At 40.1% G+C, this 20,427-nt stretch overlaps 1 long non-coding RNA gene across 1 annotated transcript in view; it reads right to left on the reverse strand.

Moving 5' to 3' along the window:
• LOC143693697 (uncharacterized) overlaps window positions 1–20,427 on the reverse strand; it is a 230,250-nt gene that overhangs the window by 67,641 nt on the left and 142,182 nt on the right. The window contains exon 3 of the long non-coding RNA XR_013181634.1: window positions 14,098–14,203. This is a non-coding gene — a long non-coding RNA (uncharacterized LOC143693697). The remainder of the gene's footprint in view (window positions 1–14,097; window positions 14,204–20,427) is intronic.

A 20,427-nucleotide genomic window follows, 5' to 3' on the forward strand; every position in this document is an offset into this window, starting at 1 on the left:
AATTTGTATCACAAGGAGCTTGAATACAGTCTTTAAAGGCATCTACTTTTTAAGGTCAGATTGTAAGCTCTGATATACTCTTTAGATCTGCAACATCTCAGAAAATGTATAAACACATCTGCCAAATTGGGATGCACATCTGTGACCACTCCTGGTTACTAGACAGGCTATCAGACTCACATCACATATGCATGTACATTTCCTGGCTCCCTTCAGTACATGACCTACTTGAGCTTCCTATGTGGAAGGGTATGGTTTAAGAAGCAAAGGTCATGAATCGCCCTCTTTATACTACACACCCTGCCCACAGACAGCAGGTGCATCTATGCAAGCTCCCCTGGAACATCCCGTACTTGCAGCCACTGCAGCAGACATTTTGAAATAGGTTGTGCAAGCCAACATCTACCAGAAATTATAACCACATTAGAATAAATTCTAAATGTCCAGAACATTCCCTTTGTCAGCTACAGAACACAAAAAAACTCTCCTCTGATTTTACCTCAGCGCCATACCCATCGGCTTAATGAGATTATATAGCAAGCAAAACACATCAAGGCTGGAATCAAGATTTGTAGGAGGCATTCAGTGTGTCAAGCTCCAGAAAAGGAAAAAGTATTCATCAGCTTTGCAGGAGACCTTTGTATGTATCACAAAACCTCCTACATCGCTGGACAAGTCTCTCCTATCACCTACCACATGTATGTAAAACATACACTGCCTCCCATCCTCTGAGCACAATTTAGGCACAATTTGCCTTCTGTCAACCCCAACTGGGCAATGAAACCTCTTATTACCTCACTCCTCCCTTGGCCTCCTCAGAGAGCAATCTTGAGATTTCTTTTCTCTGTGGTACTACACCAGTCACCATTATCTGTATTCAACCTTTGCTAGACCTATTACACACCATTTTGTTAATATGTTCCCAAAATTTACTTTCCATCCCTAGTCAGAATTCATCACATGTCAAGAAGTCCTATAAAATGAATAGAGCGATCAGACATCGTGTCATTCTGAAACAACCCCAAAAATACAAGTTGGCTTTTTACAGGAGACAGTAGGCTTTGAACTTGGTAATTACTATCTATTCCTGATGATTCTACACAGGAAAAGCCACAACCTCCCCTGTTCATGGAGACTGCAGATCTAAACCCTTCATTATCACTTCTGCTATATAAATGTTCTTTCACTTTTTCATGTATTTAACCTTTATAATGGTAAAGAAACTCAATGTTTAAACTAGCTTTAATTATATATTTTCCTGAGTGTTGCAACAAGGTCCCTTGAGTGACCTACTTGTCTAAAAGGCAGAAAAGTTTGCACAAACGGGTTTTAAAACACTACTTTTGACCCACAGAACTATTTCTCTCACAGGGCACAGTAGACAAAGAAAGAGACAGTGTTTGTCTCACACAAAACCAAAACAAAAACAACAAAAAAACCCCACCAACCAAAAAAGCAACCAAAGGGAAAAAAAAAAAACAACACACCACTACCACCAAAGATACAAAGATTACAGATGGCATTGCAACCTGAGAGGACTACATAACTAGGGCAGTCCTATCCAAACTGACTCTAGTGTCCAGGACAATGTAAGATTCAAAAGACACAATGCCATTGTAGCTCAACTCCCACATAATGTGCTTTTTGTGGTGCATTAGATTTTACATGTAGAATGACTGCATTTTTAAAGACACTTAAGCACTTTAATCTTCAGAAAACAGAAGGCCAAATACCTTTAAAAGTCTGGCCCATTATCAGCTGGAAACGAATTGGTAAAAGCAATTTTAGTCACTTGTTTCTTTTCTCTGTTCATCATCAATATATCTTTTTCATGCATTGGCCTAATTTAGACTGCAAGGTCTACTGAGCAGGGAATATGTTTTTACATTTATAGAGTGCCCCACAAATGTGCCACTAGATGTATTTTTATAATAATAAGTAAGGAAAAAAAACAATTATTTCAGTGAAATGATACTTTCCTCTCTCAAGCAATTGATATTAATGCCTCCAGCAATAGCTGATATTGCCTTTATCAACACCAGAACCTGGAAATTGTGCACATGTATTTCCATAGTGTGTGGAGTTTGGACTCTAGGAAAATAATAAAGCATTTCAATGCAGGTTGTTTCTTGACTCCTTGCTTACATAAAGGCACTCTACTTATCAGTGCAACTTTTTACATTCACATGGATAAATCATTAGTGAATCTCATGAGGTTTAACATCACTAATTGCAAGGTGCTGCACCTGGGTCAGGGCAACCCCCAGTATAGATCCAGGCTGGGGATGAGCAGATCCAGAGCAGCTCTGCTGAGAAGGACTTTGTGGTGCTGCGGGTGAGAGCCTGGACATGACCCAGCCATGTGCCCCTGCAGCCCAGAAAACCAAACATGTCCTGGGCTGCATCAAAGACAGTGAGCGAAGAGGTGAGGGAGGGGATTCTGCCCCTCTGCCCTGCTGAGACCCCACCTGCAGGGCTGCATTCAGCCCTGGGCTCCCCAGCACAGGAAGGACATGGACCTGTTGGAGTGAGTCCAGAGAAGGGCCACCAAGATGACTAGAGGGATAGAGCAACTCTGCTGTGAAGGAAAGCTTTAAAAAATGGGTTTGTTCAGCCTGGAAAAGACAAGGGATGGCCTAATTGTGAAATTACACAATCTGAATAGAGACTACAAAAAAGATGGAGAGTAACTTTTTATAAGGACATATAGTGACAGAACAAGAGGGAGTGCCTTCAAACTGATAAAAAAGTAGGTTTAGATTAGATTGAGGAATAGATTCTTTGCTGTGAGGGTGGTTGAGGTACTGTCACAGGCTGCCTAGGGAAGTTGTGGATGCCTCATTCCTGGAAGCATTTCAACTCAAGTTGGATGGGGCTCTGAGCAACCTGGTCTAATAAAAGGTGCCCCTGCCCATGGCAGGCAGGTGGACCTGGATGATCTTTAAGGTCCCTTCCAACCCAGACCATTCTACAATTCCATGAGAAGGGCAACACATCAAATGGTCAGGATACGCACAAGTGCAATACAGGCAGCTTTAGTTTCACTTTAAATTTCTTTGAAAACATATATAACTGCTGTACCTACCTTTATGTGGGCCTTTCGTTCTCTCAGCTTTTTAAAGTGCTTCTCTGGCCCACATTGCACGATACATAAAGTGTGGTTTTATGCATATACCATAGGCTCTAGTGGCATGCATGTAAAATGAATGCAAAATATGCAGCCAAGATAAACTCTGGCAGATCCAGAAAACAGAGCAGAAGAAATCACTTTTCTCATTACCTTTAAAATCTCTTCCATTTGATAATTATATAACCAATAGAGGGAGAAAAGCACTTCTCCTTGCCAGACTGCATTTTCCTGCAATTGAGCAGAACTTTGCAGGATGCCTACTCTCTATTTGAATCTTTAGGAATTAATTGTTTTATTCACCCATTTCCATAGGACAAGGCCACTAAATAATGAGGCCCATCAACCTTTAGAATTAAGGAAAAATACAAATAACATAGAAACAGGCAGGGCTTTTGGTGGCATGAAAGGACACCTCTAGCTAGTTAACAAGAATAGCCAATGTATTCCTGATCCTAAGTGCAACGATTTTAACAGCTGGTCTCACAAAATAGATCCCATGATTAATACATTTGAAACAAACCTGAGTTGCTAGATTAGGGCACTCTGTTCAGCAGTGGGAGAATTCGTTAAACTGAGTATCAGATACCCATTGTCTGAGCATGGTCCTGATAGTCACATTGTAAAGCTGATTCTCTAATATTCTTGGGATGCAATGTACTGCATTTTTTTCATCATTTCCTCTACATGTAAAATGATCTCCTGCGTTGAAGCAGTACTATTTAAAACAAAAGGGTTTGATTTATAGCCAGTCCCCAGCCTCATAAATCACACCTGCAGTGTGGTGCTCTGAGCTCCCTGTGTTCTGCCAGCATTTACGTTTTATAAATGATTTGGGTTTACCTCCCATTGTGATGGAGACTAATACAATTGCATTCTACTCTCCCAGCATTCACTCTTGCTGTTGCTCATTATTCCCACTGGGAATTCAGACCTAGTTTTTGCAAGCTTGTCAGGGGGGAGGGGAGTGGAGGTGGTGTGGGCTTGTTGTTTTTTTAAATTAAAGAATGTTGAATTAAAAATTTATGTTTGCATTCTGTAGCTTTTTCTATCATTAGACATACTATGCAGTGGGTTTTTTCTCCCTATTGACTTTGTTTATATTTAGGCTCCCATTTGCTAAGCTAATGATTTGGAACTTAAGCAGGACAGCAGCTTGAAATGTTCAATATGCAGAGTATTTGACCTTCAGAGTAACCCAGGTATGCACATCACTTTTCTATAAACTGCATAAGGACCATAAATGATGATTTAAAAACAAACAAAAAAAAAGAAAAATAATTACTTGAGTTCCCCAAAAGTCTAAGTGCGAAGATTTTATTTTTACCTTTCAGAATCTACTGAAATGCCAAAAAGATGCCTATATAATATTTTGCCCTTATGTTTAAAGCTCTTAACCATACAACAGTTCTAGTTGGTTAAGCACAGTTCAGACACTTGGAGATAACAAGACTTGCTCCTTAGAGCTGACAGCCTTAAGTTTTGACACAAGAAATTATTCCTAAGTCATAGCACCATGTAAGTGAGATTGATGGGATTTGTGCCCATGCTTTTATTTCCTCTGTATCAAAACAATCAGTGGTTCAATTTGTTCAATTAATGACTATCATCACGGCCTCCTTTTCAGTTAAATACTGCTATTACTACTCCCATAACCAACAGAGAACCAATTGTAGCTTGAGATTGGTAAAAGCCACAAATCTCAGTTACACTTCTGTCACAAATACTCAATACATCTTCAATTCTGTTTTGGAGACCAGTCTTCTGAGTATTCAAATTGCAGCCTGTTATTTGATGAGTTGAAAAATTCAGACTTGAGATTTGAAAGGCTGCAGTACATGTCAATGCATGCTGAGATCAAACTTAGACCTAAATAATTGCAAAAATATTTCCAACATTAATAGTAGCTATTCAGAAAAGCTATTCTCTTTCCAACATAATTTAGAGCTGGACTGGTATGTAGACCTGTTCCAGTTCAATGAAGGATTAAGCTAAACACTACTATTAAAAGTAGATTAAGTGAAACCAGAAGACATTTTGATTCCTGAATTAGAACTGTCCACACATGCACTTATGCAGGAAGAGCTTTTGTGCTTTAAATACAAACCTTACTTTCATCCAAATTAACTTTCAAATGAAGGCAGTAAGCCTTGAATTATTGTGCCCATTGTCTGAAAAATCATATAAAATACTTGTATGAAAAGTAGGATACTAAAGTTCATAGTGTGGGCATGAAGATAATGTGGGCATAAAGTTGCAGCAATTCTTGCTAGGTAACAACTAGCTTAATTTTTAGAACCTGTTTTGCCTTTATGTAGCAACTGATTGTGTAAAAAACAGTAATTCTGACAAGTGCTTCCAAAACAGGAGTTAGTGAATTCACACATTCTGAACAACTGCTTTAATTCTCTAGCAGTTCAAAATTATATTTTATTCTGGATCAATTACTGAGATGTAAACACCTAGTTTTTAATGCCAAAATTTGTTACCTCAAGTTTAAATTTCTTAGGTTTATAACCAAAATATGATAGACCAATGAGAAGTGACAGTAACTCTGCAAATATTGTCCATTTGATATTTTATCTTATTGCAGGACAAGGTAGCAAAAACACTGCATGAACCTCCCCCTTCATTGCAATTATTGTTTAATCCACAGGTTAGTTTTACCATCAGATTTAACTGCAGTAAAAATTAATCATGCAAATTCTGGTACACATGTATAAGGTTAAATTACATCTTACTGTGCAGCCTTGTGGGTGTAATTCCCTACACTGTAAGAAGCCCTCTACTATGATTTTTTTTATGAAGCATTTTCATACATATATTCAGAAAAGAGGTCCAGGATCATGAACTTCATTCTGAAGTAGCTTCACATGCAATCATGTCCACTGAAATATTAGAGAATTTTATTGCAGGTTTGGTCCATTATTATTGTAAGTCCATTTGATCCAGGTGCATATAAGGCTGCACAGTTATGACATATAACATATCCATATATATTTGTTTCAAACAATCCTCAAATTCCAATGTTTCTTCTCGAAGGCAGTGTCTTTATACAAGGTGCTATCAAAAACCTGCCATAAAAAATGTTTATGTAAAAAAAAAGAAGGTTTGGTTTGCATAAAACCTGCTCCTCCATCAAAGTAGTCATTTGAGTTAACTTTGAAGCATGATTTAAATATTAGCAAAAGTGAAAAATGTACTGCCATCTTTTCAGAAAGCAAAAAGGCATTTCATTTGCCCCAACATCTCCAATGAATGAAATTCATTTCAGTGAATGTACCTATGTTTCACTTAATGGCTTTGTTTATAATGTGAAAAGCTATATCTAGAACACTGATAAATTCATCCAATCACCTCTCAGATATTGGCTCAATCAATTTCAAGGAAATTACTAAACTTATGTTTCCTAAACTTCCATTTGCACGCACAACAGCAGTAGCTGAAAATGTGCAGTTTGATTTGCACAGAGAGTTTTGACTTCTTCACAGACAATTCTGAAGAGAGAAACCTAGAATTTTGCTGGAAATTTGCCCTCCTATGATTCCCTACATGCTAGGATTCTTGACATAGTCCATCCATCTGTTTTCTGAGTTAATCCTTATATAATAAAAAGTCTTGAAATCCGCTGCTTTATTGGAATCCAAATGTCTGCTCCAAATGCTCCTGTAATAGAGCTGATATTTTGAAAATACATTTAAATATCCAGATCTAGCAGAAGAGGACTGCCTATTTCCACTTCTGCAGCTCATTTATCCCCGGGAGAAATCAATAAAGAAAATTTAACCAAGAAACTTGCCAAAGAAATATCTGATAGATCCATTAATATACAATAATAATCAATAAAGAGGGCTTTCCTGGCAGTGAATGACTAGCTGGAGGAACCATTAACTGTGAGAAATTTCCAATGCAGAGTGCAATCTGATCCTGAAATACTTATATTATCAAACCTTATTCTTACAAAAGAACCCTGATTTGGGTGAGCCAGATGTAACATCCTGTTTAAGTACCATTACATACCTATTGTTCCCTAGGTACATTAATAAAGTAGCATTTTTAGACTATTTGTTAAGTTCTGCCAATACTACTTTAAAGATTACTTTAAAAGAAAAAATTTTTAAAAAACCAGTTTCTTTCTTAAGAGCTTCTTAAAGTTGAGTTTTACATTCCCATGAATGCACAGCACTGGTCCTATAATGGTCTTGCTTCAGCTTTTTTCCCTTGCAAAAAGCAGCAGGGAAACAAGACTACCTCCCAACATTTCCACAGGCTTACAGCACCTTCATTAGCTAAGTGCTGCTCCAGTGCTGCCCAATGGAACACAGTTTTGTTTAATCTTCTTCATTCTGAGAAAGAACTAATTGTTGGTCAAGGCCCCATAGTTGATCTCAGCATAAAAAAAAATGCAACTGTGTAATTTCTCCCTTATACCCCCCAGGCAGGTTTCTCTGGCTGGTTCACACAGTACTAGGTGGTTGCAAATTCCTTATCATTATCCCAGCTCATTTGTACAACACTAAGTATCATCACCAACCTCCCTCCCAGAAATACAAAGTTCTCAGTTTATATACAGAATCCTGTTTTCTAGAAAAATTCTTAGAATAATGGAATGATTATCAGTGTAAATAACAATCAAATACCTCTGCTCTGAAAAAAATTAGTTATTCTGAGATGTTGCATTAATCCCATCTTATCCAACTGTACATGTGAGGAATAATTCTCTGATGCTACAGGTAGTTCTGCTTTCTTGTTTTTTGATGAAGATGATCATCATGGTCCCCCACATAAGTCTCAAGGACACTTTTAAGGAAAGTGATTCCAAAGAGAGAGCAATCTTGGAAGAAAAAGAAGCTATTAAAAAAAGATAATTTTCTTTAGATGCAAAGGAGGCAGAGACTGGTTACTAGTGGAACACACAGGTTTTCATCTCTATATCAATACTTCAGATATAGCCAAGGTAGTCAGTGATCAGAAGTGGTGAGTCTGCAAATGCTGCAAAACATCCTAGAGGCAGAGATTATTAACACCAGCATTAGAGATGCAAAAGAGGGAAAATAGGGTTAAATAAATATTAGCTTTCAAAATAACATTAAAACATCTCAAGAGAGAATACAGTTAAGAGAAATCCTATCTTCAGGATGAGGTGAACTAGTGACCTAACAGCTGTTTTCTACAAGATGTTTTCAGATGAGTAACAGGTCCATTGCTGCACTCAAGGTAAAATAAATTTTCCCTAGACTAAGTAAGATTGCTGCTGGTCTTTCTAACATTAATCAAAACTCCCCTTTTATCTGTTTCGTAAAAAAATTCATCATCTATGTTTGCTAGGTTCAGAATGGCCAGCAAAGTTCATCATAAAGTTCTTTTTAATTAAAATATTATTGTTAAGCTCAATATTCTAAAAATCACTACTATATTCACTCCTTAAGGTATCCCCAGTCATGCTGTATCTAAATTACTGTAAAGATAGTCTGTGCATCCTGCTCCACCATCAGCACCATTGGTTTTGCTGTTTACTCTCTTCTTTCAAGTTTCATGTACCCTCCTCAGCCTTGCAGCTATTATCATCCAAACCAGTACATTGGATTCTGATACTGACTGGGCTTTCAGGACACTGTGCAGAACAAATCACCATCATGGCCAATATCTGGAGAGCTGTGACATTGCTAGATGTGAGCTTGGCTCAGTGACTCCATTAGCCCCATCAATACACATCCATTGGCCACGTCAGCTGCTGGGTGGTGTAGCAGCAGTCATTTCAGAGGAATCATTGACTAACTTACTGCACAGACACAGAACTGGCAATTAAATGAACTAACAGCTTCAGTTTGCTTGCCATGATCAATTCAGGCTACAATGCAGTCATGCAGGGAAAAGTCAGGGGCAGCATGACCAAGCCTAAACCACAGCTCCCATTTTGTGACACAATGTCTTCCATTAGAAAGCTTTTCTGTCAAGGGCAAATTAAGCATCATAAAAATCATTTTCATTGGTTATTCTTAAAGGTGCACTTTCCAAGGGAGGGAAAAATATTTTGGCCAAGAGAAGTATGGAACAATTAAGTGGAGCAGCTACTTAGTGAGCTGAGGATCCTTTGCCCTGAGCAGAGAAACTCCCTGCATCTAGAAGGGAGTCTACTGACTATTTGTATACAATCCATACCTGGGTCTGATTCTTTGCTGTCTCACATAATGGGTATTTATATCCATGAAAAGACTGAAACATGGTCACTCTGAGCAGACTTTTACAGCCACTTTGCAGCCCACAGAACAGGACAATGGAAAGCTGGTTGCCACAGCCAGCACTGCAGATATTAAATGCAGTAAAACTTATATTTACAGTATATTTTTCCATGCTCCTCCTAATCCAGGGGCTTTTTCCTTCATTCTGGACACAGGAATGATTTATTTACTTTTCATATCCTTATCCTGTCTGAAAAAGGTACATCACTCCTTAAAACTGATAAAAAAACTAAGTCACACTGAAGTGGTTTTGTGAAAGTTATCCAAGTTCTTCAGTACAATTGACGTGCTTTCCTTTTAACATAGATATGGCAGAGTTGAATAGACTCCCTGGAGACTCCACAGTTATTTTCAGTAGCAACAAGAGCCCATCCCAAACATAACTTCCAATCTGTCATCCCTCCTTGAATACTAAAAACAGTCTCTTCCTCTTATAAAGTACTGAAAATGAATCTGTATAACAAAAACATCTCCAACACTACAATACCACCTGAATTATTTTTTTAGATATGTATCCCAATGTCACAATTGCTGCCATGTAGATCAAGTCAGAAGGATTGTGCACTGCCTTTTCTCAAAACCTACCAGTATGCAGGTAGCATGAAAGTTCCACTGGGAGATACACATTTCTGCCAGGGGCAGCATATAGCATCTTGGAATTTAAAAGAACCACTAAGGAGGAGAGGATGCACACAGAGGGAAACAGAGATTTACTGCAAGCTAGAAAGTTTGGGGAGTCCCCTCCAAAAAACCTAATTTTTAAAATAAAGCACCAACTCAGTAGTAGTTCTATGTAACAGCAAAAGTCAAAAGGAAACTTTTGCCAAAGTTTACTTGGCAAAACTTTTTTTTTGCCAAAAAAGTTTTTTGGCGGTGATTCATATTTTTACAGGCAAGTAATTAAGAGCATTTCCCACCATTAGCCTTTTAAGCTATTAGTATAGATATAGGATCTCTACATTTTTTGCAAAGTTATGTTTATTGTGGAAGCAATAGCTTTGATTTTATGACAATAACTGTATGTACATATTCTAATTAAAGTCTTAAAATTCAACAATATAGTTTGGAGACTGTTTTCATGGTGTTCTTATTATTTCTTGTAGGACTGCAAGATTACTCTATAGAAAAGAAAACAATTAAGATTGCTTGATTGTGATCACTCGTTCGAGCAAATGCATCATTTACAAAACATATTCACATTTCTCATGTTCCAAGTTTATGTAACAGTGTGCCCCCTCTTTCCAAAAATTTGCAAGCAAGGTCTGAAAAAATTTTCTCCTACTAGGAACAGAATCCTACCCACATACATATTAGAACCTTTTAAATGTCTTTTCAAAAGGAGATGGGTCTTGGGATAAAACAAGAGACATTAAAGGCCCACAGAGTGCATGCAGTTCTCTTGTGAAACACGAACCATGACGCTCTGCCAGCACAGGCGGCCCTTCAGCATTGCTCTGCAGCCCGACCTGTGCTGGTCCCACAGCGCAGCTGCATCCCGGGGGCGCTCCCCGAGTCCGCAGTGCCGGGCGGCCCCTGGCTCTGACAGCCCCGGCACCGGCCCTTGCGCTGCTCCTCGCCTCTCAGCCCCCGGCTCTGACACCCCCGGCACCGGCCCTTGCGCTGCTCCTGGCTTCTCAGCCCCTGGCTCTTACACCGGCCCTTGCACTGCTCCTCGCCTCTCAGCCCCTGGCTCTGACACCGGCCCTTGCACTGCTCCTCGCTCCTCAGCCCCCGGCTCTGACACCGGCCCTTGCACTGCTCCTCGCCCCTCAGCCCCTGGCTCTGACACCGGCCCTTGCACTGCTCCTGGCCCCTCAGCCCCTGGCTCTGACACCGGCCCTTGCACTGCTCCTCGCCTCTCAGCCCCCGTCTCTGACACCCCCGGCACCGGCCCTTGCACTGCTCCTCGCCTCTCAGCCCCTGGCTCTGACACCGGCCCTTGCACTGCTCCTCGCCTCTCAGCCCCCGGCTCTGACACCCCCGGCACCGGCCCTTGCACTGCTCCTGGCCTCTCAGCCCCTGGCTCTGACACCGGCCCTTGCACTGCTCCTGGCCCCTCAGCCCCCGGCTCTGACACCGGCCCTTGCACTGCTCCTCGCCTCTCAGCCCCTGGCTCTGACACCGGCCCTTGCGCTGCTCCTCGCCTCTCAGCCCCGGTGCCAGCGCCGGGGGCTGAGCAGCCACAGTTCTCAGCACAGAGGCACCGTGACAGCATCTGGAATGGAAAACGGGACCTGAAGCTTAACTTACCCTGACAGACAACAGAGACAATTAAAACCAGTGATATGATGTGTGTGCACCTATACAGAAATCATGGCAAAGTGCAGTGCTATCCTGCTATCTCTGCTCAAAAGAGGACTTCTACCAACTTTTTTGGATTGTATCAGTCAAAAAGTAACAAAGACAAGTATTTTGTTGTCTTAAGATATTTCTCAGTTCCATGCCACGTGCATTCAAAAGATAACAACTTTGGTATCCTATTACTATGAATGCATTAAGCACAGCATCAAAAGTATTCCTGAAACCATTTTATTTATCTTCTGGCATTGAATTTGATATGACTAGAAACAATTCAAAATTTATTAAAATAATTTTTAAGCCAAATATGATCATCATCGAAGCTCATGCAAGTGCTCATGCCCATGCACTGGAAAAATAGGAATATCATATTATATTTGTCATGATTATTGATAGTAAAACATTTTAGGACATGTTGTAAGAGTGGTAAGGAATGGTTGTATTATTAAGTTTCATCATTACCCCAGCGGACCTAAGACAGTAAGTACACAATCTCTTTCTGGTTTTTGAATGATTATTTATATGGATTTAGCTGTCCTCTATTAAATAATGTCATATAACCACTGACCCAAAAAAGCAATTGACCAGTTGAGCGACACAGGAAAGTTTATCATCTGTATGCAACATTGCAGACTTTTTGCAGTTTGAATACTTAAAGAGCCATTCAGAAAAATGTGTCACCAAAGGAAATGAATTGGAATTAATTTAGCTGTCTCATTCTAGGATTGCAGCCTAATAACAAATTTTCCCTGATGTCTTCCAATTCCTATTGCTCAGTGAGGTCAGACAGGAGGTTCAAGGGGACAGGTAATCTATTGTGCAATCAGTATTGACTTCTTGGTCTACAGTTTATCATCAGTTTTATTTCAATGGGAGTAGTGACCAAACAGAAGACACGCCTAGGTGTATGACCAGCTCAAGAGACAGTTCATCCTCTGACTACTAAACACAACATAGAGTATTAAGAATCAACTTCTGCAAGCACCAGCTGGTAAAGGCTTTGTTACAAACTGCTGTGAGGTGTACATCCCCAGTGTTCACACTACCAGCCATTCACTAGTGTTCATCCTGTTTCCTGGAATCTTCACACTTCCTCCTAGGAGAGGAAGCCCAAATACAACCTTTCCTCCCGCACACTCAAGAGCCAAGAATCAAAGAAGAATCACCACCAAGAATCAAAACAGTTCTCTCGCCTATTCCATGCTGAAGGAGCTGTTAGTTTCTTAAAGTGGCACATGACCAACTGCTAACACCAAAAGCAACACTCCCAAAACCAAGACTGGCCAACAGATTTTGTTCAATGCCTTTAGGCCTTTGAATAACTAGATGCCAGCAGCCCAGATCAAGCAGACACAGAATCAGTCATAGAATGGTTGACATTGGAAGGGACCTCTGGGGGTCATCTCACACACCCACCTTGCTCAAGAAGGGCTACCTGAAGCAAGTTGCCCAGGACCATGTCAAGATGGCTTTTGAATACCTCAAGGATGGAGACTTCACAGCCTTCCTGGGCAATCTGTGAGTGACCACACTCACCATGAAAAGTGTTTCCTGATGTTCTGACAGCACCTCTTGTGCTCCAGTTTGTGTCTATTTGAGCCCATAGACTGCTAGAAAGTTGGCAGAGAGAAACTACCTGGAACACTATGCAGAGTTGGAAGACAAGAAGGCTTTGCTAAATGAGAAGACTTTAAACATGTCTATGCACAATTACAGGCTTCATACACATAAGGACCTGTTTTCCACTTCTTTATTGGTCCTGTTATGAGCTTTGTGATACAGCTTCTGTGACAAGCTCAAATTGCAACCTTCATGCTCTTCTACCTCTATCAAAAGATCAGCCCCACTCTGCAGATGGACAAGCATAAATAAATTACAGTGAAACATGTGCAAACTGTCATCTGGAAAGGGCCAAGAAGTCTGATTTTCTTCATTGCAGAAGCTTTGGGTAGGAGTTTGAGTCCTTGTTATGGGTTGTGGAGGTTTTTTTTCTGGTAAAATATCAGTTTAATGTTTTTGAAAAGATTTTGCCTTTTTTTGTGGGCATATCATCAAAGCATATTGATTTAATACTTGCTATCATTCATTTACTGGAGAAAAATCATTAAATACATGTCACTTCAGAACCGCATGACTTAATATGGAATTGAAATGACCTTTATTTTGGCACACTACTGCACTGAGTTAGAATATTACGAAGTCCCAAGTGTTGCCTGTTTACAAATGCCAGATAGACTACTACTGTGGCTCTAATGTGATCAGAGATTGTGCAGCCAATGAGCACTAACTGTAACTAACTGAAAATAGTGAATTAGCTGTAGGGGAAGATTCAGAGCTTACCAATGGGAAAAGCCACTACTTCAAAAAAATGGTTTAATTTATGTTGGAAATTTCACCAACTAGAAGTGGAATTTTTTACCAAGTACTCACTTTTGTTAGATGTTGTTTTGGTGTTTGGCCTCCTGTCTTGCAATCCATAAACTTGCATCTTGGGTCTGGGATACTTCTTCCTTTCCATATGGTTCTCACACCAAGTCTGTAAGAGTGACAGCTGAATGAGTCACAGTCATGCTTAACTTCAAGCACAAAGGTGTCTAATTCTAAGTCTTAAAAATGCACATGACTGCATCATAAAAAGCCACAGGCTGCAATACAGATCTTCAAAGCACTGCCAGGGAGCACACAGATGTGTACGTCAACCCTCTGCACCCACTGCGCCATTCTCAGGACTCAGGGTAGTCAAACAAGAGTCAGATTTCCACTCATTTCCTGAGGTGGTTCAACAGCATCTGATGGATGCTGTGGATCACTAAGATTCTGTCCCCTGGACCTTTTAGCACATATTCAGCCATCCCCTCTCACATCAGGGGACTTCTGAAGAGGTGCAGCGCTCCAAGACAAAGACTTGACTGATTCTTATATCTGTTCCAACAAGGAACACCACAGCTAAAGCAGTTGCAGAGTTTCACTGTGTCCAACTGAGGTCCTTCTCCTGAGGGCTAACAACACAAAAGGCATTTTGTAATAGCTCCCTTTGAAATCAAATTAGCGATGTTTCAAGGCGTGACCCGTAAAGGGCTGCTGTCCAGAATGGACATGTGTTTGACAGATACATGTTCCACCTAGCAGGACTCTTCAAGAGTACAGATGGAATCAAGATGTGTGAACAGAGCCCCAAAAGGGGAGCCATGGGATATCAGGATATACAGCAAAGCTCTCTGCCCCAACAGATAAAAAGGAAACAATATCAGATACAGTGTGAAATAGCTCACTCCAGCTGGTAGGACAGATTCTGACAGAATTATATAGGTATGATTATTGCAGAGAAAGATGCTATTCCATATGTGCAAAAGCTAGCAAAATATAGTCCAAATTAAACTATATAACCTTGTGCCAACTCTTTATAAAAGTCATAAAAAGTCACAATCTCCTACTTCCATTTGTCCATACACTGCAAAATGCTAAGAGTTATTGTGGGCTGTAGCTCAGAATACCCATGAACACAATTTGGAGACTAGGAGTATCTAGAAAGCAACCTATTTTTACCTGTCTAGCTGTAAAATTATTGGGAAAGTTAGAAAAGAAGATGAGCTTTCAAGTTTGCCACAATGTATTTCCTTATGTGACAGAAAACTAACCACCTCCTCATCCTGCCGGTCAATATCTCTGGAACAGGAATGAAGATGAGAACTCCCATCCATAGTATACAAAACAGGAAAGCATTTGGTGGTTGGACTTTCCAAACATCCAAAGGTCCCATTTGACTGTAGAGAGAATTAATTTAAAGCACAGCAACTTCCTAATGCAGTCCAGCTCCATAATTCATTTTCACATGAATTCACAGACAAGAAAAAAAAAATCATGCTAGTATATTGAAAACCCCTATAGCAGTGAAATTAAATGAAACATCCGCTGTCAGGAACTCCATCAACTACTCCTTGTTGCCACTGTCTTCTGTCTGAAAAGAGGACAAGACAGAGATTAACTATGTGTATTTTACAAGATGAAACAAGGGTCCAGAGCAAGACATAGGCTGTGTCAGGACTTCACTATGTGTCAGGACCAGACACTTCTGAAAAAACACCCAGGTACTTTAGGTCAAGATTAGGAGCCAAGGCTAAAATATCACAGTGAAAAATGCCTTTGAATGACAACAGCAGACATCACTGATGGTAGAATTTAACTTACATCAGATTCTCAATGGCTCATTTCTTCAATGATCTCCAAGTTCTGCCTCTGCTAACAACAGGAATGGCAACAATTTCAGGAAATGGAACCCATTTCTACCTTCTCACAAAAAGGATAGTGGAGTATACCATACTCTACATAGCTCAGACATAAGGTTATAGCCAAGATTTGGCCCAAGTTCCTGTATATCTATCTTTTCGGCTGCATTTGATTACTTAAAAATCACTGACTAACACTTGTGATCTTCATATTATTTTTTCAGGAAATTACTTTAGACACTTGGGAAGTGTCACAATGATCACATAACTATATGCAATAAACTCATTTACTGATAAACTCACCATCCCTGAGAGACATACATAATATGAGATTCAAACCTGATATGAAATGCCAACCCAAAAAGGGTGGGAATTTAGCTCCTTCTCCATGTTCAGGCAGTTCTCCTTCCTTGGACTGCAAAGACGGTCAGCTGTCAGATTGACTTTGATCATTCCCTCAGGGCAAGAGTGAGAAAACAAAACTCCTACCACTAGAATTTAATGGTGAATGACTTTGCATCTGAATCCCAGTGTGGCCACAGCTTTTTCTCTTGGATTATAAACCTAGTTAAAGCTTTGATTAAGGAGTTAGTAACTGAATGGTAATAGGATCATTCTCATCAGTGACTCTGTATCAGCAGCAGAGTAACATCCTCCTATTGTTTCTGAAGCAGCAAGTATTCATGTTCTCCATGTGGACTATAAATGAACTTGGCCCTGGAAACTGTGCAGTTGGAGTAGTCAATTCAGAAAAAGTATAAAAAAAAAAATGCAATAAAACACAGACTAAAGCCCAAAGGCAATGATCAGTCTGCCCTGTCACCCAGGTTAGTGAACATGAGCCAACACTTACGCTTTGAGTTCCCCCCTAGAGTGGAACCTTTTCCTTTTCAGTCCATCACGGGCATATTTACAGCTTTGTCTCTCAGCAGTCCCAACTGAGACCCCAGGGATCCACACTGGCCCATCATGAATGTTATTTTTCTTGTGCTACTACTGTTAAAAGCCCATAGAAGATATTCAGGAAGGAATTAAGAGTCTATGTTAGTGTGATTTCTGTCATCCCCATATATCTTGGATTAGGTTAAACATACTCTTTTTCCCCTTCCCCATTTCAGCACAGCTTCCCAATATATATGCTATAGAAGTAAGCTTGCATCAGCTGTACCTCCACAGGAAAACTGAACAAGCCAGGGACAACTCTGGGATTACAGCTACTGTCTGCAACATTTCCTATTCATAGAAAATTCATATTTAACCCTCTTTACCTCCAAGACAAGATGGTCAGGAACCTGTTCAGAATGGGTTCTGGGTTGGAGCTCATCCCTGAATGGTGTCTATAAATTATTTGAGAAATCTAGTCGGTCCAGGTCTAAAGCCTGCCAGGGACTCTTCTAATACTTAATTGTAGGCAATGTGGTGCTTGTGGATGCTTCCTCACAGTTTTCTTTATTAGTATAGATATCGCTGTAGACAGCAGGAAAAGAAACTCAAAATCATACAGAATCCAGTGACCAGTGTTCTGGTTTTACTGGCTTTTTTGTTTTGTTTCCATTTAAACTCCTCATCAAAGCAGCCTTCTACAGACTCATATCATATTCTACTCATTTACAAAACTATTCAATGCTCCTATGAACACCTTGATTGGCTGTCAGTAGATTATCAAAGTTAAAGAATTATAATAGACACTGAAAGTATTATGGGTACATAAAACACACCCAGAAATGATACAACCCTTTCAGACTAGAAGGGGGTCTGTCTTTTAGATCTCCATAGAGAAAAAGCTTGAATTTTCTTAAGGGGGTACCCAATCTGTATCATTCAGCAGATCTAAAACAAACTGAGTCACATTACAGAGCAAGCAAGCATTTACAGGTCTCTAAGACAGAGCTCCCCATCTCTTGCTGAGTGTGACAGCTCCCACGCGAAGGTCACTGGTTTCTGGGTTATTCAAGCATTCAGTGTTGATGTAGAGTCGATCTGTTCCCACTCAGTTATGCAGCTAGGACACATCACCCCTCAGTTTCACTGTACATTCTCAAGCACAGACAGACACAAGGCCAGTAGTTTTAAATCCTTACAGAATAGAAAAGTTTTTCCTAGCTCAGAGACAAAAATCCCTATCTCTCCCTGGCATCATTACTTGGTAGCAATAACTCCAAGGTGCTGAGACCACATTTAGCTTTATGGAATAAAACATAACAAGCTGTCAAAATGTGCATAAATAAATTAGAGTCATTATTCCAGCTTAAGGTTCTGGGGACATAAACAATCCTCTTGAAGTTTGCTGTGACATTTTTTGCAGCAGGAGCCAAGCATTAAAATTACGTCCTGTATACAGAGAGCTGTAAATGCATTCTGTCTCAGGGCCTGGCACTGCAGCACAGAAATCAACAGGCCTGCCTTGGAATAGAAAATACAGCAGTTCAGGGCCAATTCCCTGCCCCTGAGCACAAGTTTTATGGCACAGCCCATGTCCATATGGCTAAACTCGGTCCTTCTGCTCAGTCCCCAAAGAGGAGTTCTCATCCATATCTGCCTGCTTGGAAGAGTCCCTGGCTCTCACTGTTGCCCTGACCCATCTCCAGGCCCAGCTGCACAGAGTGCTGGCTGGCACAGGCAGAACCATGCCCTGGAGTGTGCTAACACCCAAACTCCACAGGTCACCAACGCCACTGCTCCTGGCCCTGCCCAGTGGACCAGTTCAGCCACAGTCTGGGACTTCTGCTAGGATATTACCCCAAATGTTTACCCTTTTGTAAGTGATTTCCAGTTATATAATAAGAAATGCAGAAAATGAGATCCAGAGGATCCTCACATGAGGAATGAAGACATACAAACATTTTGTGTGTATAGGGATTTAAAGGAGCTGTACCAGGTGAGAGCACATATCTATCACACCAGCATCACTAACCAATTACACAAACTTAGGAAACAGTGTGGTATCAGGGTAAGCACACAGTGATACCTCCCCAGCAGAGTCTTCTGCAACCCTTTGTGACTCAGAGAATTCCTGAACAAGAAGAAGTACCCCGGTATTTAAAAGCCTTCTGAGGATTCTTCTCAAAGAAAATGAACTCTGGAATTAAATGCTGTATAATTAAAAATCCAGTGAAAATAGGCTTCAGCAATTTGAATTATAAACAAGGAGCAAACCCACTCATTCCGAAAACACACTTTACATCAAAAGAACATCAAAACAAGGATGAACAAGAGTAGTGTCATTACAAGAAAGTATCAAGCTGAAAGCTACAATCTCTAAGAGTTAAATGGCACTGACATTATGACTGAAGGCTTTTCTTGGGCTCAGTGCACATAAAATACAACAGAATCAAATTTTGTACTGTATTCAAGGCAGAGCCTGCTATGGGAGAAATCAAAACAAATGGCTAGTAACTCTGGGAAAATGCAGGATCCCTCCTATTTTGCAACAAACTATTTTGCAGCAATTTTTTAAAACATTTTTTTAAACATTTTTTTATACAACTTTAAAGTTTTGAAAAACCACCATAACAGCTGTGTCTTTGGGTTCTGATGGGTATTTTTGAGCTACTTGCTAAATCCATATTAGGAGCTGAGGCAGCCGTGGCAGTATGAAGGATTGTTCCATTCCTGAGTGGGAAATTCCATGAGATAAAGCATTCCTGCATTTTGTCCAGCTGAAATACTGTATTTCCACTGAAAATGCCATACTAATAAGCTCACTGGTGATGTTTATCTAGAAATTATTAAGACAGAAATACTTTTGATTTCTCTGTCTCTCCTTCTCTTCAGTATCGGATCAAGTGGGTCAAACCAAAAATCTAAATGCATTTTTCCCCCTAATAATAAAGAAATTGATATTTCCTTACTTTTGCCTTGATGTATCAAAAACTTACAAAGATAGAATCATCCTGCTTTCCAATTTTTTTTTTGTTAACCATTGAAAGGAAAGTCTCCGTAGAAATTAACCTAGCACAGAAAAGTTCTTGCTTGCTCTGTGCTTACTCACAGTGACAGAACAATGCACATGCAAGCTTGAACATCCACGATCTGACTCCTCTGAGAAATCTCCTGTCCTCCATATACATTGTAAACACGACACAAATGCAATCCAATATTTTTATTTGGGACATCATGGAAAGTCACAGAAATTAATTTGGAGCAGATGACAGAACAATTCTGACTAGGACAGAAATCAAGAATAATACCAAGACTTCTGCCAAACTTGGGAAGAAGGTAAAAAAACAACACAGAATTCGTGCTTCTATAGATCACTATCTGGTGTATACTAGAGGGATGCTGGTTATGTCATTTGATTCTCTTCTGCCAAAAATTTCCTCATCTGCAGAATGGTGACAGCAGTATTGCCAACCTCACAGGGATCCTGTGAGGACAATGATCTGCTTTCCAGTGTTCTTATACTGGGCAAGTATTAGATGAAGGACAGAGGAGCCCATCACCACCCTATGGCTTCCTCAAATGCCAGAGAAGCATTATAGGGCTCCTAGCATGCAGAGCAGATCTATTCATGTGTGATCATTTTACCTAAACC

This window comes from Agelaius phoeniceus, chromosome 3, assembly GCF_051311805.1.
Source record: "Agelaius phoeniceus isolate bAgePho1 chromosome 3, bAgePho1.hap1, whole genome shotgun sequence".
Classification (NCBI taxonomy): Eukaryota; Metazoa; Chordata; class Aves; order Passeriformes; family Icteridae; genus Agelaius; species Agelaius phoeniceus.